General features: G+C 44.6%; 1 pseudogene; it reads left to right on the top strand.

Moving 5' to 3' along the window:
• The first annotated feature begins 1,863 nt into the window (after positions 1 to 1,863).
• Positions 1,864 to 2,474, top strand: LOC130874438 (BCL2/adenovirus E1B 19 kDa protein-interacting protein 3-like; annotated as a pseudogene).
• Positions 2,475 to 16,367: the final 13,893 nt, after the last annotated feature.

Raw genomic sequence — 16,367 nt, 5'->3', positions numbered from 1 at the left:
AGGAAGCAGTTTGGAGAAAACTACACCCAAATTCCCAAAATAATTGTTTATAAAAGTTTATTTTCATTTTAAAAGGGTTGGTTATAAATGATTAATGGCCGCAGTCAATTTCTGAAAAAAGGGGGGATCTGATATAGAGATGAATATTTGTATTGGTATGAATCTTGGTCTACAGATACAAAATTAAGGTTGATTTTATTACACTGTACATATGTATTTCTGCTCTTGTTTAAGGTATTGTGTTTATGCAGCTCATTTAAAAATGTATAGTTGCTGGGCTGTGGTGGTGCACACCTTTAATCCCAGTACTCAGGAGGCAGAGGCAGGTGGATCTCTGTGAGTTCGAGGCCAGCCTGGTCTACAAGAGCTAGTTCCAGGACAGGCTCCAAAGCTACAGAGAAACCCTGTCTCGAAAAACCAAAAAAAAGAAAAAAAAAAAAAAAAAAAAAGGAACAAAAAAGCTACGGAGAAACCCTGTCTTGAAAAAATAAATAAATAAATAAAATAAAAATGTATAGCTAATCAGGACCATGAGGGGTGCACCCAACCACTGAGACAGTGGGGCCGATCTATTGGGAGCTCACCAAGGCCAGCTGGACTGCTACTGAAAAAACATGGGATAAAACCGGACTCTCTGAATGTGGCGGACAATGAGAGCTGATGAGAGGCCAAGGAGAATGGCACGGGAACTTTCATCTGGCGATGGATCGAGAGAGAGACAGAGACCCAATTTGGAGCAACGGTCTGAGCTCTTAAGGTCCAAATGAGGAGCAGAAGGAGGGAGAACATGAGCAAGGAAATCAGGACCACGAGGCGTGCACCCACCCACTGTGACAGTGGAACTGATCTATTGGGAGCTCTCCAAGGCCAGCTGGACTGGGACTGAATAAGCATGGGTTGAACCTGGACTCTCTGAACATGGCGGACAATGAAGGCTGATGAGAAGCCAAGGACAATGGCACTAGGTTTCGATCCTAATACATGAACTGGCTTTGTGGGAGCTTAGCCTGTTTGGATGCTCACCTTCCTGGACCTAGATAGAAGTGGGAGGACCTTGGTCTTCCTGTAGGGCAGGGAATTTGGACTGCTCTTCAGTATCGAGAGGGAGGGGGAATGGACTGGGGGGAGGAGAAGAGGAGTGGGGATAGGGGGAGGGGAGCGGGGGGAGTGGGCAATATTTGGGAGGAGGGGGAGAGAAATGGGAAACGGGGAGCAGTTGGAAATTTTAATTAAAAAAGAATAAAAAAAATGAAAAAAAAATGATCAAATGAATATTCTTAAAAATCAAAAAAAATGTATAGTTAAGAAGTACAGATTAATAGTCATCTGTAATAATCAAACTTCTAGTCATATTAGTTTTTTTTTTTTTGGTTTTTCGAGACAGGGTTTCTCTGTGGCTTTGGAGCCTGTCCTGGAACTAGCTCTGTAGACCAGGCTGGTCTCGAACTCACAGAGATCCGCCTGCCTCTGCCTCCCGAGTGCTGGGATTAAAGGCGTGCGCCACCATCGCCCGGCTCATATTAGTTAGATTTTCTATATATACAGAGATATATTTCAGTTAGATAATCCTCAATACTTCAAAAATACAGAATATGGCATTTAAAATGTTATAAGAACTTAGTCTTTTCTCAACAGTGAGACATATCTGTTTCCGTCAGCACCAATTACTTCAGAGAAGTTGATGGACATTGAAGAAACTCGTTATGGAATTTTCCTTCACTGTGACAAGGCTGTCCATTGGGCAAGAAACTGCTCTTGCCTGGACTGCTTGACGGTGTACTGTATAAACTGGACATACAGGGGTTGCTGACCGAGAACCGGATACTGTCGTACTGCGGCCGAGGCACTCCGAGTCTCCCAACCATGTCTCACTTAGCTGAGCCACCATCCCCGCACAAAAACAACAACTGTGAGGAAGGGGAGCAGCCCCTGCCGGCCTCAACAGTTCCTGGGTGGAGCTACCTACGAACAGCAGCAATGGCAATGATAATGGCAGTGGGAAGAATGGGGGGCTGGAGCACATCCCTTCCTCTTCCTCAGTCCACAATGGAGACATGGAGAAGATCCTTCTGGATGCACAGCCTGAGTCGGGACAGAGCCGCTCAAGAGGCAGCTCTCCCTGTGACAGCCCTTCACCACAAGAAGATAGACAGATCACGTTTGATGTTGAGATGCACACCAGCAGGGACCACAGCTCTCAGTCAGAAGAAGAAGTTGTAGAAGGAGAGAAAGAAGTTGAGGCTTTGAAGAAAAGTGCAGACTGGGTATCAGACTGGTCCAGTAGACCCCAAAACATCCCACCCAAAGAGTTCTGTTTCAGACATCTTAAACGTGCTGTATCTCTAAGCATGAGGAACAGTGGAGCCATGAAGAAAGGGGGTATTTTCTCTGCAGAGTTCCTAAAGGTCTTCATCCTGTCTCTCTTCCTTTTTCACATGGTGGCTTTGGGGCTGGGCATCTATCTTGGAAAATGACTGAGTACCTACTGAGGGAAATGAAAAGCACCTGGAAATGCGGATGGCCGGTGAAGTAGTGTATTGTAGTTTGAATTTGAGACCTATTGTAGGCATGATCCCCAGTCTACAACCCTATTTTTACATACCCAATCCCAGTAACTCTCAAATCCAGTATTTTACTCAAACTCTGTTTTTCCTTTCTTTTTTTTTTTTTGGTTTTTCGAGACAGGGTTTCTCTGTGGTTTTGGAGCCTGTCCTGGAACTAGCTCTTGTAGACCAGGCTGGTCTCGAACTCACAGAGATTCACCTGCCTCTGCCTCCCAAGTGCTGGGATTAAAGGCGTGCGCCACCACCGCCCGGCCTACTCAAACTCTGTTGAGGCATTTTACTAACCTTCTTCTGTTTTTGGCCTGTAAGATGCATTAGAGATTCCTCACAGAATTTCCTGTCGTTTAGGAAATTTGCAAGGGCTTTTTTCAGCAATGCCACCAGTGGATTATAACCTTGTCAACAATGCCATTGTTTCCTCTTAGTACCACCAGAGTCACACCTGCATCATTCATGCTAGAAGCTGAAATCTAGCCATGATGCAACTACATCTCTTTCTAAATGAGGTCAGGTTTGCAAACAGTATTATAAAAGCTTTGTTTCCCAGAACGAAAACAAGCTTCCTTAAGCTTGAATTTATAGTTATTAAAAACAAAAGAAAACCACCACCCCCGCCAAAAAAAGCAAGACATAAGGAAAAAAATATCTTGGGCAATAAATGGGACATGTGGGACCCACAGAAAAAATGACTGCTAGACTTGCCAAAAGAAGGTGAGATAGTCCTTCAGGGTTCCTGCTTCATGTCTGCGAGACATTCTGCAGGATACAGAAGAAAGTGACTGACAAACTATCAATATAGGCAAAATAGTCTTTCAAATTTCCTGCTTCATGAGAAAGTCTGCCAGATACTGTGGGCCTGTGGACTGAAGATGGATGCCCCAATGTTACAGAAGAACTTTGGGTGACTGTCCAGACACCGAGATGTCTCTGTCAATTCTAGAGCTTTGGGAGTTGTTTACAATGCACTCCCCATTTACTTAGGTAATATTATATCCTTCTGGAGTCTTTGATGCTGTTGAAGACAGTTATAGTTTTCCTTAATCATGATAAAAGATAAATTAGACATAAAACTTTAGACTCACAAAGAAATATTGTAACTATAATTCTTGCTTGCTTGATACTTCGTTACATGTAATTTTTCTTTTTTTTTTCTTTCTTTTTTTTTTTTTTTTTTTGGTTTTTTTGAGACAAGGTTTCTCTGTGGCTTTGGAGCCTGTCCTGGAACTAGCTCTGTAGACCAGGCTGGTCTCAAACTCACAGATATCTGCCTGCCTCTGCCTCCCGAGAGCTGGGATTAAAGGCGTGTGCTACCATCGCCCAGCTACATGTAATTTTTCTATGTTAAAGTTAAGATGGTGTGGAATTCCCCTCTGTACACTGTGAATGTGTTTTATTGCCATTGGTTAATAAAGAAGATGCTTGGGCTTATGGCTGAGAAGAAGATAGGTAGGCAGGAAAACTAAACTGAATGCAAGGATAAAGAAGTCAGAGTCAGAAGCCGGCTGTGGTGGCACACGCCTTTAATCCCAGCACTCAGGAGGCAGAGGCAGGCGGATCTCTCTGAGTTCGAGGCCAGCCTGGTCTACAAGAGCTAGTTCCAGGACAGGCACCAAAGTTACAGAGAAACCCTGTCTTGAAAAAACAAAAAACAAAACAAAACAAAACAAAAAAACCCAAAACAAAACAAAAAAGAAAGAAAGAAAGAAAGAAAGAAAGGCAGATGCCATGTAGCTACTGAAGTAGAAAGACACCAAAATTTTACTGGTAAGCCACAGTCTCATGGTGATCACATATTAATAAAAATGGGTTAATTTAAGATATAAGAGTTAGCTAGAAATATGCATGGACCATTGGCCAAACAGTGTTGTAGTTAATATAGTTTCTGTGTGATTATTCAAGTCTGGGCAGCCGAGAAATGTAAGCACACTCTCTCTTTACAATGAAACATGTTTCAAATGACACTTCTCACCAGAAAACCTCCCAAACCATGTTCTAAACAGCTTGAGACCTTTAACTGTGTTTATGATATATTTGCATTTTTAAAATAAATTCAGGGGCTAGAGAGATGGCTTAGAAGTTAATAGCACTGGCTGTTCTTCCAGAGGTCCTGAGTTCAATTCCCGACAACCACATGGTGGCTCACAACCATCTATGATGAGATCTAGTGCCCTCTTCTGGTGTGCACATATAATGCAGGCTGAACACTGTATACATAAAAAACAAACAAGTAAATAAACCTTAAAACAAAACAAAACAAAAACACCAGATTCTGTTTGTCTTAACCGAGGCTGAAGCATATGGTTTCAAGAGTCCAGCCGTTCCTTGATGACCCAAGGCTGAGATCTCAGAACTTGGTAGAATGAGATAGCAGGATCCTAAGTGCTAGGCCAGCAACCTAGGCTACATAATAGGATTGTGTCCCAATGAAGAATTCAAGAGCTCTGATTTGAAGTCTTTCTGTTTTTTTTTTTTTTTTTTTTTTTTTTTTTTTTTTTTTGGTTTTTCGAGACAGGGTTTCTCTGTGGTTTTGGAGCCTGTCCTGGAACTAGCTCTTGTAGACCAGGCTGGTCTCGAACTCACAGAGATCCGCCTGCCTCTGCCTCCCGAGTGCTGGGATTAAAGGCGTGCGCCACCACCGCCCGGCTGAAGTCTTTCTGTAATAATATTTATTTCCTATATGTTAGTTCTTCTGTAGAAGGCTGAGAAACTTATTGCAAGATAAATCTGCCTCGCTAGAACTCTGAAAAGGTCAGGGGGAAAATGATTCCCAAACCCACTGTGGAATGATTATGTTTTTGTTTTGTTTTGCTTTGCTTTGCTTTTTGTTTTTGTTTTGATTTTGGTTTTGGTTTTTCAAGATAGGGTTTCTCTGTAGCTTTGGAACTAACTCTTGTAGACCAAGTTGGCCTCGAACTCACAAAGATTCACCTGCCTCTGCCTCCTGAGTGCTGAGATTAAAGATGTGCGCCACCACTGCCCGGCTTGGAATGATTATGTTTTACATCTAATATAAAATATATACTTTATAAATAAAAATATTGTCTTTTAGCTCTTACCATCTCTTAAACATTTTATTTCACTTTAAAATATCTCTTGGATGTGTGGATGTTTACATGTCTATTTGAAGCATTTATATTATCTTAGAACTTAAAAGTTTAACCATTGAAAATTAGCTAATGTTTAGTTTTTGTCTTTTCTCTCCCCACTCTTGTTTGCTAAGTAGTGCAGACTGGCCTAGAACTCATGATCCCAGCCTCAGTCTCCCTAAGTGCTGGTACAACAAATGAAAGCCACTGAGAGACCTCATTTAACATTAGTACAGTCATGACAGGCTCCAGACTAACAATACTGGAAGTAGGCCTCACCCTTACAATAACTGTACCCTGAGGGGACCACTCAGAGGGGGACCACTCAGAGGGGGACCACTCAGAGGGGACCACTCAGAGGGGGACCACTCAGAGGGGACCACTCAGAGGGGGACCACTCAGAATTTAGACAAACAAGTACTAGAGGCTCCAGAACAGTAAGAATAACTGACCTAACTTGTACACAGGTTGCCAATTTCCTTACAGCAACGCCAGTACCAATCCCTGTTTGACGAGACTCCTGCCACCCCACTCCTGCTCAACCAGGAGTTCAACCCCCATCTGAATGCAGAATTTCCCTCCCCTCCCCATCCTTTACTTCTTCTTCTTCTTCTTCTCTTTTTTTTTTTTTTATTTTGTTTTGTTTTTCGAGACAGGGTTTCTCTGTAGCCTTGGAGCCTGTCCTGGAACTAGCTCTTGTAGACCAGGCTGGCCTCGAACTCACAGAGATCCGCCTGCCTCTGCCTCCCGAGTGCTGGGATTAAAGGTGTGCCCCACCACTGGCTCCACCCTTTACTTCTTAAAAATCCTGCCATAGCTGAGCTGGTTGCTCTTCCTAATCCAATCACGGTGTCAGAAAGGCTGGAGGGCGCTGGCCGGGCGGTGGTGGCGCACGCCTTTAATCCCTAGACACTAAAGAACTTGCTCTGTAGACCAGGCTGGTCTCAAACTCACAGTGCTCCACCTGACTCTGCCTCCCTAGTGCTGGGATTATAGGTCTGTGCCACCACCACCCGGCTCAGGATATTCATCTACGTGGAAAATCCAGTCTAAGTGTATCCAAGGTCATTATTTACTCGCTTTTAGAGTTCTGACTTTATAACTCTTTTGTTGTACAGTAAAGTACATCGAATTAAGGCACACCTCGAAATCTCTTTCACACAAAATATACGTGAACATATTCATAAGACTTACAGAACTCTCGCCTTTAACTTTCATTTCAGTGACATGGCCGCCACATTTCTGGCTGCGATGGTTAGAATCGCCTCCGTGGACTTTCAGTAACTCTGCCAGCATTCCCGATGGCGTTCTCTTCATGTGTGTGGATCTAGGACAGGGCATCTTCTTGCCTAGCATGTGTAAGGCCCCAGCTTCATGCATAGCACCTCAAAGAAAAAGGAAACTTGGTGTCTGTTTTTGGAGACCGCTGGCTGGCTGTGTCTAAGCCTCTGCAGCCCGCAGTGGCTGGATGTTGCGCGCGTACGCGCGCACGCACGCACGCGCGCGCGCACACACACACACACACACAGCATCTCCTCTGAGCCCCACCCTGAATGTGAACCCTGGGGAGGAGAGTGGGAGTCAACGGCACAGGACTATAACAAGTACAAGACTGGCTGAGCTCACTAGTGAGCAGTGTGCTTCTGAGAGTCCAAATACTGGTACTGAGAGGAGGGTGTAGACGGGATGTTGTTGGGAGCAGGTAAAAGCACCTTGACCTAAGTACTTCATTTTGACTTCAGACTCCATTTTACCTGTGGGGTGAAACAAAGTTCAGGTTCCCAAGCCCTAGGGGAACTGAGAACCTTTCAATAGCTGACCCACCTCCTCCCTAAATCATAGAAATGGTTGATGCATCTTTGGTTCTCTAGAAACATTGTGGCTGCTCCCAACAACAAAACAAAAAAGATGAATCTGATTGGTTGGACTGAAAAGCTTGTAGATCAGTTGGCAATGATGGAACACTTAAGGAAAGCCCCTAATCTTTAAATTCTGATTGGTAAAAAAATTGTAACTGTAGCTTGTCTCTGGTGTTTGTGATTTTTGCACTTAATTACTTGCTTCAGGTAACATTTGGGGGTCACAGTTCAGCTCCTAAGTCTGTTCTGTGGTACCTACATTTATTTATTTATTTATTTATTTATTTATTTATTTATTTATTGTGCTGCCTTGTATTAAATCTTGCTTTGCAGAAACCTTTTTTGTCTGTTTGGGTTAATTCAGAGCTTTGGACCACAACAATATCAATTTGGGAAATGAGAAAATGTATCCCATCCTAACAAGTCCCAAAGAATTTTGCAATAACCAGATAACTTTCTGGGCAACAGTGGTACATGACTTTAATCCCAGCACTTTGGAAGCAGAAGCAGGCAGATCTCTGAGTTCGAGGTCAGCCTTGTCTACAGCATGAGTTGCAGGACAGCCAGGGCTACACAGTGAGACCCTGTCTCCAAAAACAAACAAACAAACAAAACTCAAACCCAAACAACCAGAAAACCAAAAGAGAGATTGATAGACCTTAACTATTAAAAGTGACAAGGTTAAAAAAACAAAAGATTTATCTGAGTGTGGTGGTGCAAGCCTTTAATCCCCAGCAGACAGATAGCTGTGAGTTTGAGGCTAGCCTAGTCTACACAGCAAGTTCCAGGCCAGCCAGGGTTACATAGAGAGACCCCATCTCAAACAAAGAAGCAGACAACAAGACAAAAATGACAGCTCTGGGCTGGGGTAGTAGCTCAGTGTAGAGCACTTGCCTAGGACAGGCAAGACCCTGGATTCTCCCCCAGAACTGAAAAGAAACAGTGAAAGAAGCAGCACATTGTGCAGTCGGAAGAGTCTCTTCTTCCTCTCACCAAGCCTGCCCAGCCTTGGGGCCATTGTTTGCACAGACATTTCTGAGTCACCAGCAACTCAGGCTAGGAGACTGGGGGTGGGGATCAGATCTGGCATGGAATAGAATTTTGCTCTTAGGGAGACTTGGTCCCCAGAGTTGAGTCAGTGAAGCTTTTGGTTCAGTTTCCCGATTTAGTCTGGAATAAAGTTTGGAAGCTAATGCTACCTGGTAGCCGGCAGCCACACTTAAAAAAAAAAAAAATCAATCAGACACATTGTTTGCCCCTTTGGGTTTGATGGACATGTTGTAATAAGGTCCTGAACCATCCACTACCTCTTTATGTACCTTCTGTCTAAAGACTCGTTGCTGGTGTGACCTATATTCATGGAACCACAAACAAAGGGGTTAACCATTAACCTTCAGGCCACCTTCAGATGAAGTCTTTTATACGGGGAGAATTATATAGGCTTCAACTGGTTGCTAAGAAGAAACAGGGAAAGGATTCAGGTTGAAGGAGGCTTTTAAGGGACTGGAGTTGATGAGGATGCTGTTACCGTGACTCGAGCTGATCTGCCACATCTCAGTGTAGCCCACACTCAGCATCCCACCGCCATCCTTTCTGGAACAGAACTGGCCGGAAATAGAGTCAAATTGTGGCAATATTACGTTCATTGGTAATAGCCTCCAACCCATCTCAAGATGAGAGTCTATTAAGGCGCCATTTACTATAAGGTGTCTGTTTTCTAGGCCTTGAAAAAGCTTCACACCACAAAACTGACTAAGAAGAACACTTGAACCTTACCCTTCCACACACCTTATAATTCTCTTGGTGTGTTTTCTATTTCTAATTTTACCATTTTGATTTTTAAAATCTCAAATTCTTTTATAAGTTTGTTTTTATTATTTTTAATTGTGTGTGGGAGGTATGTGTCTCTGAGTACAGATGCCTTAGGAAGCCAGAGCTGGGTTTCTCTGAGCTGGAGTTACAGGTGGTTGGAAGTCACCTGACATGAGTGCCGGGAACTGAACTTGGAGCCTTTGCAGAAGCGTCCAGTGGCCTTACCTGTAGGGCCATCTCTTCAGCCCATATATATGTTTATTATTTATTATTGTTTTTTGAGGTAGGGTCTCAAGTAGTACAGGTTGACCTCTAACTCAGCACGAAGTTGAGGTTGTCCTTGAACTACCGATCCTCCTGTTTCTACCTCTCCTGTGCTGTGGTTATGGACATGTACCATAACACCTGACTTTCTATTCTATTTTTAATGGAGTGATAAGTCAGGTAGAAGTCTGGAGGTGGCTAGGTTTCTGGGAAGCTGCACAATTCAGGTAATGCTTGAGTACTAATTAATTTTATTGTTTGACAGTTGTAACAACAAAGGGTTTGTTATCATCTGCAGATGAAATAAACGCACCGTCCCTCACCTGAAAGGCTTTACATAACTTTTCCAGGCTGTATCGTAGCACCAGCCTGCTTATTGTATACACCCATTTGAGTGTTAATTAATATAAAAATATTTATGTAAACCAAACCAAGAACAAAGAAACATGATTAGTCCTATTGGAACAGTGAAACACTCAGGACCCCCGTGAAACATTGTCGTGAAGTCTCCTGTGAACCTGCCTGGGGCTGCCTTAGTTTCTCTTTTGGGATTTTTAGTAGATTTTAATCTGCACACTTGGAGTCTCCGTGCTTTGAGTCACTTGAACTCAAGGCATGGTGCGTTTTTTTTTTTTTCTTTCATGTTAGGAAATGCTTCATTCCACCCTTCCTGTAGATTAATTATTTTTCGGAACCCATCTATTGCTTGTTTCACCTACTGGCCCCAATTTTCAGGTCAGGAAATAGAAGTGCAGCTGAGTTGGGGTGAAAGGCTAACCACCATGGAGGAGCCGGGAGTCAGCAAAAGCACACACTCTCCGAGGCCCGTCCTGACTTCCGCTGCCAGGAGGCAGCTCCTGGGTAATTGCTTTTAGAGTTAGAACCACTGAGTCACAAAAATACAAACTGCTTTTGGCTCAACTATTTAATTGGCTTTGTCTATGTTGGAGGAAACTTATTTGAGCATAGACTGTGCCAATCTGCTGCCATTTCGCATTGTTCTTCGCTATCACCTTCTTAGAGACTGAATTCCTTAAGAAAGATGACGCTGTTTGTAAAGCTCTCAAGAAAAGGGTCCATGACCAGTGATTCTCTGCCGCCCCTGTGCATATGGGCTTTGACGCATCCTAGCACTAAAACTGAGCTCTTTTCACTTAGAATGTATAAACTTCAGCTTCGGAGTTTCGGAGTATTTCTTGTGAGTAATAGTCTATAAATTGCTTAAGCAGCCTCTTATCTGGTTAGGAATAGAGTAACAGAAAATAACTAAAGTAATGGGTTATGATTGCTTGATGAAGAGTTAATTCGCATCGTAGAATTTGCATTGCAAAAAATTGTCAGCTACCGGGCTGGGAGAGCGTGAAGTCCCATGTCGTGCCTTTGCTGTGTTTGTGAAGATGTGTGTGGGTCGCCTGTCTCACTTCCGTTATGGAAGAAGTGTTCATTCCTGACCAAAGGGATAGTTTGGAGTAGAAAAAAAAAATTAACTAAAGCCAAGAGAAGAGGAAAAGTCTATTGCTTCTCCTTATTTCCTTACCCATCCCTATGCCTGTTAGGTGTTTAAGAGACGGGCACAGAACACCAGCCCATTGTGCTTTGAGTCTTCAGGTAATGCTACAATGGCAGATTCTTCTGGGCAGTTAGCTGGTGATGGCATTCAGTACTGAAGTACTTAACACCATTAATTTTGAGAATAGTGAATGTGGATATTTCTTAATTATTGTCATATACCACATATGTTTCAAGAGTGTTAACTTACAAATCTTTTTGACTTCACAGTATCCCTGTGAGCTGAGTACCACACCACCCTGTTTTGCGCTGTGATAAAGTTAAAGCTCAGAGATGCTTAACAACGTGGTTCTGATGGCACAGATGGCGAATGATGAGGCTACCACGCTAAAGCCAGTAAGCCGGTAAGCAGCACTCCTGCATGGCCTCTGCATCAGCTCCTGCTTCCTGGTTTCCTTCCCTGCTTGAGTCTCAAATAGTTTTTTGAGACAGGGCTTCTCTGTGTAATAGTCCTGGATGTCCTGGAACTAGCTCTTGTAGACCAGGCTGGCCTCGAACTCACAGAGATCCGCTGAGTGCTGGGATTCAAGGTGTGCGCCACCACTGCCTGGGGAGTCTCAACTTCTTTCGATGATGAACTGAGATGAGGAAGCTTGAGCCAAATAAACCTGTTCTTCCTCAAGTTGCTTTGGTCATGGTGTTTTACCACAGTGAGAGTGACCCTGACTAAGACAACATGCTGGGAAATACTGTGTTTGGATGTTCTTATAGAGAAACTGGGTTCTACTCCAAGCGTTCACATGGCAGCTAAAAACTGTCTGTAACTTCAGTTCCAGGGGATCTGATGTCCTCTGGATTCTGAGGGATCCTGGACACACGCAGTGCATATAACTTAGGTAAATATACATACAAACATGGACAAACAAATACATTTTAACACACTGTGAGATGAAAGAGGATGAAGGCAGAGATAAGAGATGCTGATGTTTCAACTGGGTGGTGGGGGGTACACACCCTTGATCTCAGCACTTGGAGGGAGAGGCAGGTAAATTTCTGAGTTGGAGGCTAGCCTGGTCTATAGATCAAGATCTAGGACAATCAGGGCTACTCAGAGAAATCCTCTCTTGAAAGATCATGAGTCATGGAGTTGGCGAGAGAAAACCAGAGGGCAGTGGTAGCTCACGGCTTTAATACCAGCATTTGGGTGGGAAAGGCAGGCAGATCTCTGTGAGTTTGAAGCCAGTCCAGTCTACAGAGAAAACCAGATTTCCAGAAACATACACACATACACCTTTTTGATCCCATGTATCCCAGACTGGCCTTGAATTTGTTGTGTAACCAACGATGATCCTTAACTCCTTATTCTTCTGCCTCTACCTTCCCAGTGCTTGGATTCAGACACCAGACCCTTGCCATGTTGAATTCCTTTGGCCAAAAGAATACGAGGATTGGGCTGGAGAGATGGCTCAGAGGGTAAGAGCATTGCCTGCTCTTCCAAAGGTCCTGAGTTCAATTCCCAGCAACCACATGGTGGCTCACAACCATCTATAATGAGGTCTGGTGCCCTCTTCTGGCCTGCAGGCATACACACAGACAGAATATTGTATACATAATAAATAAATAAATATTAAAAAAAAAAGAATACGAGGATTATGTTCCTTTTTTATAAATGGTTTTTTGAGACAGGGTTTTTCTGTAGCTTTGGAGCCTGTCCAGGAACTAGCTCTTATAGACCAGGCTGGCCTCGAACTCACAGAGATCCGCCTGCCTCTGCCTTCCAAGTGATGGGATTAAAGGCATGAGCCACTACCACCCAGCAGGATTATGTTACATTTTGGGCCGAAGCAGTCACTAGGACCAGGCTCTCCAGAACGTATTTCCCCTTCCACATTAACCAAAGAGGCCAGGACTCCTAAGTGAGGCAGTAAAAAAAAAACACGACAGCAACACACAAGGCTTGGCCTTGCTAAATTGGCCACAGTGCTTTAGTTTTCTACTCACTCAGAGACACGGGGTCTAGGTGTTTCTCAGGGATCGATGCCGTCAGTGAGCTGCCCAGCATCAATGCCGGGGTGTGAGGGTAGAGTGTCCCCCAGAACCTTGTGTGCTGGAGGCTTGGAGTTTGCAGAGTATTTGTTTACACTGTGAAGATGTATTTTTGCCAAGGTGCCTTCTGATTGGTTTAATGAAGAGCTGAATGGTCAATATCTAGGCAGGAAGAAGTTACTGGGACTCCCAGGGACAGAGAAGACTCTGGGAAGAAGAAGGGGAGACACCATCGAGATGCAGAGTGAGTCGGACACACAGAATGGGAGAGAGGTAAAAGCCATGTGGTAAAATGTAGATGAATAAAAATATGGGTTAATTTAACTTATAAAAGCGAGTGGGACAAGCCTAAGCTAAGACCAAGCTTTCATAATTATAAGTCTCTGTGTCGTTATTGTGAACCGGCAGTCCAAAGAAAAATCTGACTATACTTGGCCTCTAGTATAGAAGGGCCTTTCTTTCAGAGCAAATAATTGGGTTATGTCAGCCATACCCTCAAGAAAGGGTGATTCTTGGCTCTGTTGAGTGGGTTTGGTTTGTAGGAACAGAATCATTTCTGACTGATTTTTCGTTTTGGGTTTTTTTTTTTTTTTTTTTTTTTTTTTTTTTTAAATTTTCATGACCTTTATTTCATTGAATTATTTAGCTAGAATTTTTTTCTTTTTTAAAATATTTATTTATTTATTATGTATACAATATTCTGTCTTTGTGTATGTCTGCAGGCCAGAAGAGGGCACCAGACCTCATTACAGATGGTTGTGAGCCACCATGTGGTTGCCGGGAATTGAACTCAGGACCTTTGGAAGAGCAGGCAATGCTCTTAACCACTGAGCCATCTCTCCAGCCCCTCGTTTTGGGTTTTTGAGTCACGATGTTAGACTATATACTTCCACAGCTGGAAGGCTGGTCAGGAGCTCACTGTGTAGCCTAAGCCTGGAATCACATTCATAACAATACTCTCACCTCTGCCTCTGAGTGCTGGGATCACAGGCACAAGCAATCATGCCCGGCACCACCTCTTTCCCGCTAAGTCTTAGTTCACCAGAAGGTTGCATATTGATGACACTGAGTGGTGTCTTTTCACTCTTTTGTTCACATAGCCCGGGCAGGAACCTCTGAGGACGCTGTTGTTGTGGAGGTTTTTACATTTGGCTATAAAGCTTGGGACGTTGGTACCTGCAGATCAGAGCAAATTAGCTCTCACCTAACTTCTGTTATTTGGCCATAGAAGATCTGAACTTCAGCATGGGTTTCTTAGGTCCTTCAGAAATTCTCTTTGATAAATGGCCTCATGACCTCTCCTTGATGTTCTTCCATGTCGGCATCTGTGTTCATTACAGAGGTTTCCATTCATACTGATTTTAGCAGCTTTATCTAGGGGACTAGTTAGGACCATACAGGAGAGGAGGAGGGTAAAGACTGGAGGTAGAAGGTTTGCGATACTTTGTACCCATCCATCCATCCATCCATCCTCCCTCCCATCCGTCCATCCATCCACCCTCCCACCCACCCATCCACCCTCCCATCCACCCAACCATCCATCCACCCACCCATCCACCCACCCATCCACCCAACCATCCATCCTCCCATCCACCCATCCACCCTCCCATCCATCCACCCATCCACCCACCTATCCACCCAACCATCCACCCAACCATCCATCCATCCACCCACCCATCCACCCAACCATCCACCCAACCATCCATCCATCCACCCACCCATCCACCCAACCATCCACCCAACCATCCATCCATCCACCCACCCATCCATCCATCCACCCATCCATCCATCCACCCATCCATCCATCCACCCATCCACCCTCCCATCCACCCATCCACCCTCCCATCCACCCATCCATCCACCCACCCACCCACCCATCCACCCATCCACCCATCCACCCTCCCATCCATCCATCCACCCATCCATCCATCCACCCATCCACCCATCCATCCACCCATCCACCCATCCACCCTCCCATCCATCCACCCACCCACCCACCCACCCACCCATCCACCCATCCACCCACCCATCCATCCATCCATCCACCCATCCATCCATCCACCCACCCATCCATCCATCCACCCATCCACCCACCCACCTACCCATCCACCCATCCATCCACCCATCCACCCATCCACCCTCCCATCCATCCATCCACCCATCCATCCATCCACCCATCCACCCATCCATCCACCCATCCACCCATCCACCCTCCCATCCACCCATCCATCCACCCACCCACCCATCCACCCTCCCATCCACCCATCCATCCACCCACCCACCCACCCATCCACCCATCCACCCACCCATCCATCCACCCATCCACCCACCCATCCATCCATCCACCCATCCATCCATCCACCCATCCATCCACCCATCCACCCATCCACCCTCCCATCCACCCATCCACCCATCCACCCACCCATCCACCCATCCACCCTCCCATCCATCCAACCATCCACCCACCCATCCACTATTATTATTTTGCGAGTGCTCACTCTAAGTCAGTATTAGGAAGCTCTGGTAAGGAAGTTGTAAAATCTAATTTTCTAATTTTTTTCAGTTGAGCATGAGGCTCAGGCATATGGACAGACAGTTAATCAGCAACAAGAGGTCACTCAAAGTGGAATGCTCACACTGAGGTCCCCAGCTGGAAGCCAACTCTCTGCCTTCTCCGTTGCCCTTGTCACCTGTCCCCTGTAGAGGCTCTCTCTTTGTGTATACCTTTACAACAAAACAAAACCCTGGATCCCCTACGTAGTGAGGCCAGGCTCCTCTTGAATTCCCAGTAATCCCCCCAGCCCTGCCATCTCCAGGCCCAGCTGTACACATGTTCTAATACTACATCTTTGATAGCAAGCAGTCTGTCTTCCCTTTCAGTGTTCTCCGTTATTCCCAGTTCCCATATTTGGAAGACAGTGAACTAGATGCTGTGCGGGAAGTGCACGCCCTCCCTCTCATATGATTGCTTTACAGCTGGCTTACACATGGCACAACCCCAGATCCTCGAGTTTGCATCATAGTTTCAACCAACCTCAGACTCAAAATACTATATTGTCCCTGTGTTAGACAGGCACATTTTTTTTGTTCTTAGTACTTGATTTATGCAACTTTTATAGTATGAGGTACTAAAGTACCTAGAGATGATCTAAAGCATACAGGAGAATGTGCCATAGATCGCACATAAACAGTCATTTTTTTTTTAAATAGAGGACTGTATGGTCTTG

The sequence above is a fragment of the Chionomys nivalis genome, chromosome 5 (genome assembly GCF_950005125.1).
Source record: "Chionomys nivalis chromosome 5, mChiNiv1.1, whole genome shotgun sequence".
Taxonomy (NCBI): Eukaryota; Metazoa; Chordata; class Mammalia; order Rodentia; family Cricetidae; genus Chionomys; species Chionomys nivalis.
This window is presented reverse-complemented; position numbering and strand designations above follow the sequence as displayed.